The sequence below is a fragment of the Triturus cristatus genome, chromosome 6 (genome assembly GCF_964204655.1).
Source record: "Triturus cristatus chromosome 6, aTriCri1.1, whole genome shotgun sequence".
Classification (NCBI taxonomy): Eukaryota; Metazoa; Chordata; class Amphibia; order Caudata; family Salamandridae; genus Triturus; species Triturus cristatus.
Genome location: NC_140589.1, coordinates 1,646,121,740 through 1,646,139,526, shown reverse-complemented (window position 1 = coordinate 1,646,139,526; position 17,787 = coordinate 1,646,121,740).

Here is a 17,787-nt window from a genome sequence, read left to right as displayed (position 1 = left end):
CTTCTTCACCTCCTGGCTGGCCTCTAAGTTCTTAGAAGCTGTCTTCCAGATCTTGACCATCTGGTTCCGGAGGGCTAGCATGTAGCTAACCACATTCTGCAGAGGTTTCTTGGGAGCTTGCTCCCACCCAACCCTAACCAGGCAGAGCGGTCCTCTTAGAGGGCGGCCATACAGAGGTTTAGAGGGGCAAAATCCAACTCCCTTCTGTGGTACCTGCCTGTAAGCAAAGAGCTGGCATGGTAAGAGGACGTCCCACTCCCACCTCAGCGGCTCAGGTAGGCCCATAAGCATGTCCTTCAAGGTCTTTTTGAATCTCTCAATAAACCCATTGGTTTGTGGATGGTAGGGTGTGGAAAACATGTAAGTAACTCCACACTCCTTCCACATTGAGTGCATATATACATACAAAAAATTTGGTGCCCCTGTTAGACACAACGTCCGTGGGGAAAAACAGTCTGGTAAAATCCCCATAAGGGCCATTGCCACTACAGGTGCTGGTGCCGTCCTCAGAGGTATAGCCTCTGGGCATCTTGGGGCCTGGTCCACCAATAACATGATAAACTTGTTGCCAGAGGTGGTCTGAGGGTCCAGTGGCCCTACAATGTTGATGTCTACCCTTTCAAAGGAGGTGCCAACAACAGGCAAAGGGTTCAGGGGAGGTTTTAGCTTCTGCCCTGATTTCCCACTGACCTGGCAGGTCAAGCAAGTTCTTCAGAGGGTTTCTGAGGAAATCTTAATTCGGAACCAGTAAAAGTGGGAGACAAGCCTGGCAAAGGTCTTGTCCTGCCCCAGATGTCCTTCCAGGCCAGCCATAGTAGGAAGTCCTGTAGTATTGGGGAAGTACCAGTGCCTTTGTTGCCCCATGTACAGGTGTCTTAGGCTCACTATACAGGAGGCCATCCTCCCAATAGGTGTGCTGGTCTCCAGAAGCATCAACAGCTGCCTGGACTTCAACCTGTTGCCTCATGCCCTCCAGGCTTGAGCACTCTTTCTCTGCCTTACAGAACTAATCCTTGATGGGGTCCTCTTTTCCTGTCATCCAGTAAGCTCAGGCAGGTCACCAAGGGAGGCAATGTCGTCCCAAGTGGGCTCCCATGGGGGCCTCCCCTGGTGCCTCATCCAAACCATCTGTGGGGCATTTAGGGCCTGGTTTTTCACTGAGAGTCCTTCCATAGGTCCAGTAGTGAACTTAAGAGTGGATCTGAAGGTCCTATTTTTATACCCTGGTGCCCTGTTTCTAGAAGGGTGGAGAAGTTTGTGGAAAGGTTCTTTGAAGTGTGTTGAATTTCTTGCCTCTCCTGCCCTGGCTCCAAGCTCACTGTAGTGATAATACAGGGTCTATTGTGATGAGACAGGACACAGCCTATTCAGGTGCAAATGGGGCTGTGCTCAGATCCGCCTCTCCATCCTGTCAGTGATTAAGGCACACCTATGCCCACTTTCGTGTGACTGTCTGGGAGGAATTCACAAAGTCTAATTGTCAGCAGCACCCAGTCATGTGACCCAAAAATGCCTGTATGCACAAAGGCCTGAGGGAAGCAAAATGCCACCTTTCTAAAAGTGGCATTTTCAAAATTGTAATGAAAAATCCGACTTTACCATTAAAGAGGGTGTGTCATTACAGTCTTAAACGTACCAAACATGACAAATCTCCCGCTGCTCAATTATGAACTACAGCTTATTAAATGTAACAAGGAATCCCCAATATTATCCTTAGGGTGGGGTAGGGCTCATAGAAGTGAAAAACGGATTTGGGAGTTTTTTAATACCAGGACATGTAAATCTTAAAAGTACATGTCCTACCTTTTAATTACACAGCTCACTGCCCTACAGGATACCTAGGCCTACTTTAGGTTCTTAGGGGTGACTTATATGTAATAAGAGGGGAGTTTGAGGCTTGGCAAGGGTTTTTAAAAGCCAAATCGACATTGCAGTGTGACACTGCAATGGCAGGCCTGGGGCAAGTTTTAGGGTGCTACCTTGGTGGGTGTCACCATAAGGTCTGCAGGCCCACTGGTAGCATTTAATTTACAGGTCCTGTGTATATAGTATATCACTCTACAAGGGCTTACAAGCAAAATAAATATGCAAATTAGGTATATGTCAGTCAAACCGATTTTTAGGGCATGAGCACTAGCATTTTAGCACTGGTTAGCAGTGGTAAAATGCTAAGCAAAATTGGAGGCAAGCAGGCAGAATGTTTGGCTGAACACCACCCTAAGGCTGACAGGTCTAACATCAGTCATGTCCCATTGCTTGTAAGCAACAGAAAAGCTGTATACAAAGGGCAGTCTAGAGACAACGAACTGTCAGGAAAAGCAAAGGAGGCTATGATTGAGTTATGTTTGATAACATTACAATCAAATTGAGTCACCAGCATTTGACATTGTAGAACACTTGCTCTCACTAAGGATTACGCTGGAGATACTGGAGTGTATATAACCAGAAAACTGTAAGGATGTGTGGCATATAAGGGATTACATATAAGTGATTACAATAGCACAAAGCTATTGCCATAGATGGGAAATTGTGGAGGGCTGTCTTTTTCAGTTAGTGAAAAATACCTAAAGGCATATATACCTACAATGTTTTTCTAATTTACCTTAGTCACTAATTACAAAATGGCCAATGAGTAGCCAAGAAGATGGATCAGCCCTCTCTGACAGGAATTTTTGTTTACATTTCTTTTATTAGTTTTCAACATGGAGAAAGGACGAACGAGCCATTGTGCTCTGCAGTCATCGGGGTACAACCCGGCAGTCGTAGTGCTATGTTCGACAATCAAAACAGAATGAAATAAAGAAGAAACATCCCCCTACCTCCCACCCCCTCAACCTCCCTGAAAAAGGACCCACCCCTATTAGATGGAAGAACAAGGAACAATCTAGGAGAGGATCGTCCAGAGCATACTAAATGGTGGAAGTGTTGGGTGTAGTCTGTTTAGGAGGGTCTGCGAGTCTCAGTAAGCGTAGGTATTTGGGGCAGGTAAGCTTCGTAAACTCTGATGTCAATAGCGTAAGAAAGGGAGCCCACAGGTCATGAAAGGAGGCACCCGGGTGAGTCAAAGAGAGAGAGATCCTTCCCATCCCCAAAATGGCCCACAACCTATGAAGCCATCCTAGGCGTGTAGGGACTGTCTTGGTACCCCAGTGCATCAGAACATTTTGGACTGCTACTCCCAGAGCTGTAAGAGCGGACCCAAAGCGAGGTCAGCATTCTAGTAGCTGACCCATCGCCTTGCAGCCACTTCCTCTCACCGGTATAAATTACCGGATGCTGAGACCATGCAACTGTTTAGATTACCTGCTGGCCATGCGCTGTGAGTGCAGGTCCGTTTTTGCTGTGCTTTTAAAATGTATGTATTGTAAATCTATGGTCTAATTCTGTCTTTTTAAACAGTGTGTGTAACTTTTTAAAATTAAATCTACTCGCCTTTTTGCATATCAGTTATTTCGGTGCCCGTCTTTCAGAGCGGACCCGAAGCGACGTCAGCATTCTAGTAGCTGACTCATCGCCTTGCAGCCACTTCCTCTCACCGGTATAAATTACCGAATGCTGAGACTGCGCACCAAAGGCAAGCCCGTCTGCGCCCATCGGCGCCCGGAGCGCGACCAGCGCCAGAACCCCTGTCCAATTAGTTGGGCGCTGTTATTCGCGAAGCAAACTGATGAGTCTAAATACTGGTGAGTGCTCTACTTATAAATGGAAGCTGGATACTGCGAATGGTAGACTCTTGCGGTGCAATCAATGTGGATTGAAGGCCCTAGATGGTAGTATAAACCTTATTGACAAGGTCAGGGTAGGTTCCAGCCAAAATAGCACTTATCTACCATCGGTAATCACTACTTCAATAGCCTCCAACAAAAACTCTAATATAATAAGCTGCATCCTATTTAATACTAGATCTATGGTCAAACACAAATATGACCTTCAGTGTCTGATTCAAACTGAAACCTGGGCCACAGAAACTAGCAAGCCAGATTGGAACATGGCGGTCCCAGCGGTCTATCTTGTTGCCAACTGCGACAGGGTGGGTCCGAAGGGGGGAGGGGAATAGCGTTGATCTACAGAGCCTGCTATGGGGTGAGGATTTAACCTGAGCCCACTTTGGAGGCTGAGGCGATCTCATTCAGTGTTAAAAAAAGCGACGTAGAACTTTTTCAGGGGCTACTTATTTATAGACCCTCAGGGTCACGTACATCTTTTACCAATTCCCTACAGACACATCTGGAATCCTGCCTGGACTCTACTTCTGTGACAATATTAGGTGATCATAATTATCATTCAGAGGCTAAGAACAATTATGATATGACATTTTTGATAGACACTTTAGCTAGTTTTGGTCTGAAACAGATCGTCTTAGAGCCCACCCATCAAGCTGGTCATACCCTTGATGCTATCTTTACCAACAATGAGAACATTGTAGTAAAGACTGTGTTGCCTTTACCCTGGTCTGATCATTTTTTAGTTAATTTTGAGGTTAAATTCCACCAACGAAGTTGGGTCGTAGAAGCAGACCTGGGGTAACTAGTTTTCATGCCTGGAAATCGGTTCAACAAAACGATCTGATCAGAACATTACAAGTGAAACCTCCAATATTGACCGCCACTAAGGAGGCAGCTACTAATTTCGATAAGTGGCTAAATCAGGTAGCCAACACTTTGGCACCAGAAAAAAGCAAATACTCTAGAGTGATGCAGGTATCTTCCCCTTGGTACACGTCTGATTTAAAGCTGATTAAAATTAAATGCAGGCATAAAGAGCGTATCTGGAGGACTGATTATAGCTCAGCCCTCAGGAAGAACTACTGCTTAGCCCTTGAGGAGTATAAGACTGCCATAATACAGGCCAAAACAGCATATTATACTCAAAAAATCCAGGAGGCCTCTAATTCCTCGAAGGAGTTATTTAAAACTGTTAATGCCCTGTCTAGCTGCCCGAGAGACGCTGTGTTTGCTCCGGATCGGAACTTTGTAAATGAGCTGGCTGTGTTCTTTCAAAGCAAAGTTCAGAACGTTTACAATGATTTCGCAAACACAGCTGTAGCAGGTGGCATTATTCATCAGGGGGATGTATTAGAGAATTCACCACAAGGAAGCTTCACACAATTTTCTGTGTTGGAGAAAGGAAATGTCCATGAGCTTTTGCTTCAAACAAAATCCGGGCCTCCTCTCGACCCTTGCCCCCCATTTATTCTATATCTGGCTGCAGAGGAGATTGCTCTCTCCCTGACGCCACTGATAAATCACGTTATTAGTACTGGAATCTTCCCATCTGACTGGAAAAGGGCTTGTATAAGTCCTATATTGAAAAAACCATCGCTTGATCCCCTGGAAGCCAAAAACTATCGCCCTATCTCGTGTCCTCCTCTGCCATCTAAGGGTCTGGAGAAAGCCATGAATGTCGAATTAACATCATATCTAGATCATAACAACTTACTAGATTCCGCTCAACATGGCTTTAGAGCCCGGCACTCCACTGAGTCTGCCTTGATTCTGGCGACAGAGGAAGTTCATAAAGCAATGGATGGGGATGGGTGGGCGGCCCTTATCCTGCTTGACCTTACAGCTGCCTTCGATATGGTAAATCACGAAGTGCTGATACATAGGCTCCAGAAGGTTGGCGTCAGTGGAAAAGCCCTAACCTTACTATCATCTTTTCTGTCAGATAGGGAACAGTTAATACATTGGAATGGACACCGGTTCACTCTACCGGGTGGAGTCCCTCAGGGCTCTGCTCTATCTCCCACCTTGTTCAACATCTATGTGACTCCTTTAGCCAGCTTAATAAAGAATCACGGTTTCTCGCTTGTGTCCTACGCTGACGACACTCAGTTAGTGGTGTCTGTAACATACAGCATAGACGCTACGGCGGAACGTTTTCGTAACTGCATCACAGACCTGATTATCTGGATGAACCACAACTTTTTAAAGCTAAATGCGGGTAAGTTGTGGAATTTGGCACAAAAGCATCTGTTTGGAGTGTACTATGGTGGCCCCCTGAAGCTGGAACGTGTCCGGTGCCGGCACCCAAAGCAAGAAATTTGGGTGTCCTGATAGACAAAAACCTTACTCTTGCCCCACAGATTAACCAGGTGTCCTCAGCCTGTTTCTACACCATAAAGGTTTTACGGAAAATCTTACCCTTCCAAACTCCAATCGTTACAAAACGCAGCCGTAAGAGTATTACTCAATCTTCCAAAGCATCATTCCACATCTGACGGGGTGAAGCAACTACACTGGCTTCCAGTCAAACGACTGGTGGATTTTAAGGCTCTGTGTATAGTCTACAAAGCCTTTTACGTTGGAGGGGCTTCTGACCTACAAGCACTGTTCCCTCACTATAACCCATCGCGCCATCTTAGATCTTCTAATGCGGGACTGGTGTTATGTCCTAAGATTAATAGAGTGAGGTGGGAAGGAAAGCGCTTCTCATATTTAGCCGCAAAATTGTGGAACTCACTTCCGACACCACTCCGACTTCAACCAAGCAGAACACTTTTTAGGAAGCAAATTAAAACCTGGCTTTACTCTCAATGCTAATCGATCTAGTCGCACTCGCAGGTACCTTATCTTAGCGCCAAGATGCCTCAGCATTAGTTGCCCTTTATAAATGTCTCAGTCAGTCAGTCAGTCAGAGCTAATGCCATGTGCTTACTCCGCCGAGGTTTAAGGGGGAAGGTGATGGCGTTGGGAAGGCCCAGGAGAACATAGACTGGGTATCTAGGAATCTGGGTGTCGAAGTGCGAATCTACATCATCAAGGATTTGCTGCCAATATGTCCCCAGAGATGAGCACTCCCACAGCAGGTGGGTAAGAGTGCCCAGTAAACCACAAGCTCACCAGCACTGCGGGCTTCGGGAAGGGTTACCCCTGTGGAGCCTCACTGGGGTTAGGTACCAGTAGGTGGCCACTTTAGTGGCAGTCTCAATAGAGGCAACATTACGTGCTGTGCGTCGTGCTTTACAATAGATAAAATTGTAAATTGATACTTGTATAGCGCACTACTCACCCGCAAGGGTCTCAAGGCACTTGTATGAATTCCGCTGTGGAACCCATCCTGGCTTTCCCTGTGAGGTGTCCACTCCTGGGCACCCCCAAGGTGGAGGCCAGGCATCCTTAGCGTTGTGGGGGCCGTTGTGGAGATTAAGCAAGCTATTGCCCAGAGTTGCAGAGTGGGACTTCATGATTGGAATGGCACCGAGGCGAGAATTATCAGGTCCGTGGAATTTTTGAGCCTAAGACCCGCCGAGGCGGGGAATTGAACCCTGGTCCCGAGCTAGACCTCTGCATCAGGGTCTGCCGCTCTAATCATTGAGCCACACTTCTCCAGGAGAACATAGACTGGGAATCTAGGAATCTGGGTGTCGAAGTGCGAATCTACATCATCAAGGATTTGCTGCCAATATGTCCCCAGAGATGAGCACTCCCACAGCAGGTAGGTAAGAGTGCCCAGTGAACCACAAGCTCGCTAGCACTGTGGAGCCTCACCGGGGTTAGGTACCGGTAGGTGGCCACTTTAGTGGCAGTCTCAATAGAGGCAACATTACGTGCTGTGCGTCGTGCCTTATAATAAATATCAGTCCATTCCTTCTGTGTAAGAGCCCTACCCAATTCCCCCTCCCAGCGCAGTTGGCCGGGGGACTTCCCGGTGTTAGAAGTGCATCGCGCAAATTTGTATAAGTCCGATGCCAATCGTGCGTCACTATGTCGTGTGCGTAACCACTTCTCGAATGGGATGAGATGCCTCTCAGCACCCCCTCTCATATCACTATGGAGAACCCAGTGTCTGACCTGCAAGTATCGATACCGCTCCGTTTTGGGGATGCCTTGTTCAGTTCAGAGAGCAGTAAAAGAGCGGGGTCCCGAAATGTCAAAGAGATGACCTATGGAGCGGCAGGCCTCTATTGTCCAATGGTGAAACTCCCCGGGGTCAAGACTTGGGGTGAAATCAAGGTTTTGTGCTATAGGCGGGATCGGGACGGGAACATCGTAAGTAGGCCTGGGCGGTAAATTTCGTTCCGTTCGCGGAATTTGCGATATTTTTTTTTTTTTTTAAACAATTTTTATTGTTTTCTCTCAACACATTACAATGCATCAACTGTTGATCACTCATTCGTTTTCCAGCATATAACAAAATCACAAATGGCTCAACCCCCAACCACCCAACATTACCCCCACTGATCCTCCCAACTCCGGCAGCCACACCCCACATGAGCGCCATAAAGTCTTGCACCTCAGTCCGCATCAAGGGTTTCATCATCAAGCGTTGGCGGTGGCTCACATATACCTCCTCGATGTTTATTCCATGCCCCCCACACTTTAGACCATTTTCGAGGACACCCCCTCCCGATGTACACTGATCGCTCGGCTAGCATAGCCGTATCCATGTACCTCCCCCATACGGACAGCAGCGGCACCTCTCCCACCCCCCATTTCTGCGCTATGTTCCGTTTAGCTAGCACGATTCCCACTGTAGCCCAGCTCTGAGCCTGCCGGCCAAGGTCATTAGGTTCCCATACGTTTAACAGGCAGCGCCTGGGCTCCGGTACCAGTGACACACCCCCCGCCTGGGACAGCGTCCGCATCACTCGCCTCCAGTATTCTTGGATTTTGGGGCACTCCTAGATGGTGTGATAGAAGGTACCCTCCTCCCCGCAGCCGCTAGGCAGAATGGATGGGGTGCTCTACCTATTTTGTGTAGCGTGTGCCTGGTGTAATATGACCGATGCAAAATCCGGAGCTGTACCAATCTAAGCCTAGAGGGTATCCCCGCCTCCCGGGGGGACGCCAGTGCCTCCCTCCACTCTGGGTCGTCAAATTCCCCTACATTACTGGACCACCTCTCCTGCAGGGTTCCCATAGGGTCCGGAAGGTTATTTATCAGCTTCCGATACGTGAATGATGTGGCCCTCTTGGGCATATAATCAGTGAGTAACCTGTCCTCCAGTGGCGATGCCTCCGGAACCGTGGCACCGGACTCCAAAGTGGGGAGTAGCACGTGTTTGATTTGTGTGTATCGGAACCATTCTGAGGACGCCAGCTCGTATTGTTGCTGTAGGCGCGCGAAGGCGATCACCTCACCTTTATGCCACATGTCGCCCACTGTGGAGATTCCGATGTCGTCCCATTTATCAAAGCCCTTGCTATGCCTAAGTCTCCTGAGCCGTTTCGTATCCCACAAGGGCGTGAGTTGGGTAAAAACTCCTCTCCACCCCAGCCAGGCCTGGGCCACATGCCACACGGCCACGGTTTGCCTCAGAGGGCCAATGAGGTCTGGGTTTAGCCTCCCATCGTACAAGGGCGATAGCATACCCATCGTGCCCAGTATGTCTCTGTCCGCTTTGAACGCCGGATCTGATTGTGGGGCGTGGAGCCATTGGTTGATGACCTTTAACTGTGTCGCCCAGTAGTAAAGTTGAATGTCAGGAAGGGCTATCCCCCCGTCGTACCAGCCGCGGGTGAGTTTGGACTGTGCAATACGCGCCGGTCCGTTGTGCCACAGAAGACTAGTCACCTGCGCCGCAATTGAACGGAAGTACGTCGGTGATACGTGGTATGGCGTGTTTTCCAGCACGTAGATGAAGCGAGGCAGGGCCATCATCTTAAAGAGCGCCGCCCTCCCCAGTAGGGTCAGCGGCAGCGTCCCCCAGTGACGGACATCCCGCCTAAGGCGGTCCAGTGGGGGCTGAAGATTCTTCTGATAGAATACCACCTGGTCCGCAGTGATGTGTATACCCAAATACTTAAATGACCCTTCCGCCACCCTGAGGGGACAATCCGCCGGTAATTGCGGTGGAGGGCCGCACAGCACGTACATGACAGATTTGGACCAATTTATCGTGTACCCCGACGCCTTGCCAAAGACCCTGCAGATATTGAGTAGCGTTAGGATGGAACGCCGCGGGGAGGCCAGATACAACAGGATATCATCCGCGTAGAGAGAAACCCTGTCCTCCCAGCCATCCGACCACCTGAGTCCCCTTATCGAGGGTTCCCAACGTATCCACGCCACCAGAGGTTCCAGCACAAGGGCAAATAATAATGGCGACAGGGGGCAACCCTGGCGCGTGCCCCGTGACAGGGGGAAATCGTCGGACATATGCCCGTTGGCTGCAACATGAGCCACCGGCTTGGTGTACAGGAGTCGAACCCAGGCACAGCATTTGGGCCCAAATCCCAGATGGCGAAGGACTGCAAACAGGAAGGGCCATTCAACCATGTCGAACGCCATCTGCGCGTCCAATGATAGAAGCACCGCTGGCTCCCCCACCCGATCCGTCCGGGCCAGCACGCCATGCAGACGCCTCAGATTATGGGACGTACTTCTGCCGGGCATAAAGCCAGACTGGTCTGGACGTATAATTTCGGATAGGTGCGGTGTCAGCCGAGTCGCCAGCAGCACGTACATGACAGATTTGGACCAATTTATCGTGTTAGATCCTTCTTCATTGTGTGGAATTCCTGCGTAAGTTCTGCGAAGAGAGACTCCAGGGCACTGCGCGTGACCGGCCCCACCAAATCGTCCGAACTCCGTCGCGTCATCGTGTCGCTCTGCGCTGGCATAGCCTCAGCAACCCTGGCTCCGCCCTTGAATAGGAGATCTTTAATGGATCTGTCCTTCCTGGATTTATTTGTAGCCATCATGAGGTAGTTACCTCTCCTCGCCAGTAGTTGATGGGTGGCTCATAGCGCGAAGAGGGCCCTCACCAAGTAAACAAGGGATTTCCCTGCTGGGCAGGCCTCCTACCAACCGCCAGTAGAAGCACCTCACTGTCACAGGGGCCAGCGCTAGTGTGTGCAGGCAAAGGGGTGGTTCCACAGTCCACTGATGAGGGCGAGCTGCACCGCCACCTCCGGGTAGTGTGCCGCCTCCCAATACTCCCAATATGGTGCAGGGGTTGCCGCTTGAAGATTCCCCTATAACCTCCAGTGCAGCAGTAGTGAAATCTATACTAACTTGATTGGAGGCGGTGCCTCCCCCTGCATGTCTGCTGTTGAGTCTCAGGTCCTCGACCAGACCCGCTCCACCACACAAGGCCTCCTGCTCGCGTACTGCTCAGCGCGCCGCTCCAGCAGTGAGGGACAGGGTGTGCCCGAGCAAGAATCAGCAGCCAGGGAGCAGGTGGGGAAGAAAGGCCAGCATCTCACAGCTCCCTCTGACGAGCTCACAGGTCCAGGCATATCAGCGGTAAGCCTCGGGGCCACAGCTGCGCTGGGCAAGGCTCACCTCGGTCAGGTGCAGGATCACTCCACCGGCGGGCTCAGATCCACGCCGCCATCTTGTCTCTGTGATGGGGATTGTGTTGTGAGTTCTCAGGCACTGTCCGGCAGCAGGACACCAAAGCCCCTCAATCCCTCTGTATCAGGAGCCAGTGATCAACGGGGGGTCAACTCCAGCAGACAGCAGCCTCAAGCTCACTCGCTCCCGCTCTCTCTCTCGCAGAGCGCACCCAGTCTGAGGCATTTTGATCCCCTGTGCCAGACGCCGTCACCGCACCGGAATCAGAGCAGAGGTGCTGAAGCAGGTTTTGGGCTCACACAGGGTCCCAATCAGCGGCTAGGGCCACGCTGGACGTAGCTATGCAGGCAGGGCCTAGGCCACGGATCAGAGCGACGAGCAGGCACATCCTACTCGGCCACCATCTTGGCCACGCCCCCCTCTGACAGGAATTTGTATGTGTTATAGAGAGGATGGGTTTTTACAGCTTTGCAAATCTATTTATTTTTTGTATTTTTCTTCACTACAAATTGATTGTACAATACAGGTTACTTTTCAGATATCTGTGTTAGGATTCATTTTGTAATTCTTTTTTGTTTTGAAAAAATGTATCTATTGTTGTTAGAAACAACAAACATTACCCCAGGCAGCCAAAATAAAAATAAAACGAAAACGAAAATTTGCAGCAGGGTGCAGTCATGCAAAACAAGTTGACATATCCAGGACACTGTATAACCACAATACTCACCATGCTACAGGGTCTCGTCTATTTGTGAAGGGCCAGTTTCAGTCGGCACAGGCGGCAGCTGTGGTGTTCATATGAGCTATAAACAATTGCAGAATCACCACTCCCTGTATCCAGGCAGTGCCATTTCTCTTTGATAACACATCTCCAGGTATGAGCCAAGGGGCTCCACATATAATGAAGGACGAGCTGTTCCTGGCATCAGGGCCCAATATTCATCCAGTCTCTCCTGAAAGTAGGTCAAGTCTTTCAGCCAGTCTCTCTCTCCCAATGCATTGCCACACTTCTCTTGGCCATTAGCAACATTATGGTGATAAGTTTGCAATATGCAGCTGGGACATCGCTTACGCATCCCAGCACCACAGCCAAAGGCTCCCTTCGGGCGGACAAGTCCATTGCGTCCTCCACACAATTGAAGACGGGACTCAAGAACTGAGCCACTCGGTCGCATACCCATGCCAGGTGTAGAAAGTCAGCATCCTCTTTCCCACAGCGGGTGCAGCGTAAATCATTTCGAAGTCCCTTTTTACAAAGCCCTATCTTAGTATGGTAATTTCCTGTATAGGTACGTGATCTGTATGAGTCTCATTCTGAAATTAGGGGAGAGTGCCGCCGTCTGTGTGCAATAATATTTCCAGCATTCGTCAGTCAGCGTGGGTCCCAGATCCCATTGCTAGCATCCAACCACCCCAGGAGTAGTCACAGGCACTCTGTCCTGCATCATGCTCTACAGTCTGGTGATCAATTGTTTTGGGGAAGGGAGAGGCAAGCATGTTCTCTGGGGGCAGTCAGGCCCAGGGGTTCTTGAAGTGATGTAGGGTGTAGCATTTTGCAAGCAGCTCGCACACGGTAATATAAGAAAGCGTTAAGTGGTGCGCTCCGTGCCGGATCCACCCTCCTGCTCTGCAATGAAGGTTCCTCCTTGATACAGGTCCCCCATCTCTTTGAGGCCCACAAGGGCCACCTGCCTTCCAGCCCGGCCCTCTAGGGTGAGGGGTAGCATTGCATTGCGCTCCAGTTTTAGTTTAGCCACATAGAGACAGTCCAGCAACTCCCAGGCCTACACAGTGCATCAAGCCGTGTCTGCTATGCCTTTTGGGCATCTCTGCAGAATGCAGATCACCATAGTTAAGGGGCATGGAGAAGCAATGTCTCTCTACCTCTATGTGCGGCAGGAACGGCATGGGAAGGAACTAATGATGAGTGTGTTGCGCCTGTGTGCAGTAGTACTATAGTTCAAAGTTGGGGACGCAAAGGCTGAAACTGGAAGATCAGCACATCCCATGCCAATCTGGGCTGTTTACCCGCACAAATCTATCAGGTCATCAATGATTGAATATGACTAAAGAAGGGACTGGTAAAGGTGATTGGGAGGTTGGTGAAGAGGTAGAAGAGTTTAGGCAGCACCACCATTTTGGCAATGGCTATCCTTACCGTTAGAGACAGTGGCAGGCCGACCCACATAGGAACCTTCTCCTCCTATCACTTAACCATGGTACCATACTTCTCCCACCACAGCTGGTCTAACTCAGTGCTGACCCAAATGCCCAGATATCACATGGATGCTCCAGCCCCCTCACGAGGAAACTCAGTCAGGTAGCGAGCAATCGCCTCTGCCAGAGGGAAGATGAAAGACTTGGACCAATTTAATCTTATGCCAGTGAGCTCTCAAAAGCGTATGAACTGAAGGAGGGCTGCCTGAAGGTAGGTGGCCAGCTTTTGGATGTAGAAGATCACATCATCTGCATACATGGATACTATTAGTCTCCGCTTTGTAAAGACCAGTCCTCGTTCAGCATTATGTTGCCACAAGTGGGATGCGAGTGGCTCCTTCGAAATGGCATATGGGATTGGGGAGTGTGGGCATCCTTGTCTTGGGCCTCTGTTAATGGTTATGGGGGGTAGACGACGATATGGAGGTGGAGCTTTGCCATGGGGAGTGCACAAAGGGTTTTGATCCACTGGAGGAATGATCACCTAAAGCCCATTCTCTGGAGCAAGGCGAATAGTAAGTACCACTCTAAGGAACCAAATGCTTTTTTTGCATCTAAGAACACAGCAGCTGTCAGAAGCTGAGGGTTGAGTTCATGAAAAAGCATGAAGAGAGTGCATGGGTTATGTGTGCTAGAGCATCTGGGAGCAATTCCAGACTGGTACAGCTGGATGATATCAGGCTATAGGGGCAGCAGCATGGAAGCGATCAGTTTTGCAAGTATTTTATTATCAACATTATTCAGAGATAGAGTTCTGTAGGAGTCGTAGTAATCAGGCTGCTTGTTAGGTTTAGGGATAGTGACTATTAAAGTTTCTCTCGGTGATGGGGATATAATGCTTTTGCTTTGATCATCCTCATACATCGCCAATAAGTGTAGGGCAAATATCTTTGCATATTCCTTATAAAACTGGGCAGTGATCCCGTCTAAGCGCGGGGCTTTGTCCCTGGGAAAACCACAATTAACCTATGTCCTCCACTATGACAGGGACATCCAGGTACATTCTGTGTGAGTTGTCCAGCCAGCGTAGTTGAATAGCATCAAGGTACTCAGTTTGCCAGTCTGAACTGTGCCTGTGGAATGCATGGTGGTATAGTACTGTCTGCATAATGCAATGCGTAGTCTGAGAGGTCGAACTGTTGCCAGTCACCAGTTCCATAATATAGGAGCTGTTCCATTTTTTAGTTAACAGTGTACCAGTGTCTTTCCAGCCCTGTCTTCCTTCCTGTATCTCCTGGAAATTGTATTCTTGTGGAAAAAGTTCGCCACTAGGCGCAGCCTGTCCATTTCAGGCCGGCTACTGATGTCTGGAGATCCCTGAGTATGCCAGCTTGCTTAGCTATACAAATACCTCTGATATAGGACTTAAAGGCCTCTCAAAGCACCCAGGAGGTTCTACAATACCATTGATAGTCTCAAAATAGTCCAGCACAGCAGTCTGGACACAGAATCTTGGAGAGCAGAGGGTGGCAGCCTCCACTCGAAGGCCGAGTCGCATGCATCTTCCTGAGACAGACGCAGAAACACATGCATATGATCAGATAGCGTTCATGGCAAATGTTCAACGGCAGTGAAATGCAAACCTTCATCTGCCATTAGTAGCCAATAATCAGTGCCTGACCAGGCCTTGCAGACCTCAGTGATGCATGTACCTTCTCTCCGCTGAGGATGCTGGACCCGCCAGATATAAACAAGGTCACATTTATAGAGCATGGAATTTAATTGTGCAACTGTGCAAGGATGGGATCGTCGATCGGACGGTGATTTATCAAGTTGGGGTCAAGCGCCACATTGAAATCTCTGCCCTAGATGACTGCAGCCATAAGCAGTAATTCTGTGCCAGATCTCCTGAAATATTTCTGGGGCATCTACATTTGGGCCATAAACGCAGGCTATGGTGGTTTTCTTACTCACAATCAACCCATTGAGGATCATGTGCCTCCCCTCCCTGTTGCATTGAGAGTGCAGGGTCCACCATGGCAATTCCCTCCTGGTAAGCACTGCAGCCCTACACACATAGGCAGAATAGGTCACCAGACGGACTCCCCTTGCCAGCCAGATCGCAGTCTATGTCTCGTGGTCTCAGTCAAATGAAGCTCCTGTAGAAATGCTATGTGTACTTAATGGCAATACGCAAAGACAAATCTCACTTTTCTGGGGTCATTTAAGTCTCTCAAATTCCATGTCAGCAGGGTTATTTCTGTCATGTTACCAGGAGAGTGTGAGGGCCTTGTACCTACCTATGTAGTTCATATGTGTTCATAGGTGTTGTAGTGTGTCTCTTGTCAAGCGCTCCAGGTGGGTGAGGTGCAGAGTGTATTATGCCCCGCTGCAATCATGCAAGAAAAACAAAAGCAAAACATTTAGTGCATCCCTCCCTCCACCCACTTCAACCACCCCAACTCATTGAAAAACATTTCCATACCAAAAAGCAAGTTAACAGAACTCCCACATAGAATACCGAAAAAATCAGCGACACCAGGTAATAAGAGAAAGATTTTTAATGTTGGCAGCACAGTAAAAAGTCAGTCAGCAAAACTAGTACAGTTCAGAAAATAGCTGCTATTCCAAATAGAACTTAGAAGCATGACATAAAATGCCTCAGTAGTTCATAGCCATAAAAGAACAATGCAACACATTTCCCCCCTTAAATGACTAAATGAAAAACTATAAAAACATAACTCTACTAAATAGCTAATAATCTTATCTTGCCGGCAGACGTTTGGTTCTATTGTTCTCTTTGACCCCTGAAGCCACAGTTTGATTACTCTCAGAATCAAACTCATCCGTTAATAAAGATTTACAACTATTTCCATTACATTCTTTCCCTTTCTTACACTTGACCACCCTTCTTACATTCCATACCCTACCATCCTAAGTGACCACACTGTTTTTACACACTTTCACCACTCTAATGGGATGTCCAAACTTCGACCCATCCTTCATCAAATATCCAGGTTTTTTGATTCTCACAATATCACCAATGGTAAATTCAGGAATTCTAACATTCAATTTACCATCAAAACTGATTGTCATCTTGATTTGCTTCTCTCTCACTCTCTCAGCCACTCTATGCAAATACACATCACCAACCTTCTTGCTAGATTTCTTTATCCACCATGAACATATGTTAGAGACAGGATCCCTTCCTTTCAACAGTCTAAAAGGACTCACCTCTGTAACAGAGTGAGGGGTAATATGGTACATCCAAAGTCTCTTCCTCAAAACATCCTTCAAATCTCCTCCTAATTTACATGCTAACTCAACACCATCCTTAAGGACCCAGTTGAACCGTTCAACTTGACCATTTTCTCTTTGCTCATAAAGTGCTGTGGTGACATGTTCGACACCACATCTTTGAAGGAATTCTTCCATCTCATGTGATGTGAGTTGTCCTCCATTGTCAGTTACCAACATTTCTGGACAACCTTCACGGGAAATAATCTCTTTAAAAAATGCAACGACAACCTGAGAGGTAGAATTTCCCACAAACTTAACTTCTGGCCATTTAGAATGATAGTCCACCAACACCAATGCAAATGTCACGTGGTAAACACTTGCAGGGACCTGAGATGTCAAATGCAACTTTTTGTCAAGGAGACCCAGGCCAAGATACAGGCTTGAGGGGAGCAGAGAACACTACAAGCATTTTGTCACTGTTGATACACTCTGCGCACTCCCTCACTGTTCTGTCAACCATTTTGTCTAGACCTGGCCACCAAAAATTGCCTCTAATGTGACATTTCATGGAAGGCATTCCCAAATGCGCCTCGTGGGCCGGTTGTATAATTTTCTCTTGCATGGCCCCTGGCAGAATAATTTTTCCAAGCTTTAACAGCAATTATCCCTCAATCTCAATCTCATCAGAGACCTAAATGTAAGGACCCAATTAGGAAGTAGCGAATCTCTCCTTCTCTCAAATATTTCATTATCAATGGACACACAGCATCACTGCTCATCTTCTTGTTCCACTGTTTACCAGTCACACCCAAAAATTCTGTTGAAATGAAATGTCTAATAGTTGCTACCATTTCACAATCATCCTCATGGTATGCATTCTCAGTGTTGGAACATGGTAATCTCGACAAGCAATCTGCAGTGATATTGCTCTTACCAGGTACTTATTCAACTTTAAAGTTGTATTCTTGTAACCTAGAAGTAAGTCTTGCTATGCACGCAGTAGAGTTCCATCCTTCCTCAGGAGATAGAATTCCTACCACTGGTTTGTGGTCAGTCCTCAACAAGAATCTATTTCCCCACACATAGTATTGAAAGTGTTCTATGGCCCAAATGCAGGCCAAGAGCTCTTTTTCAATAACTGCATATCTC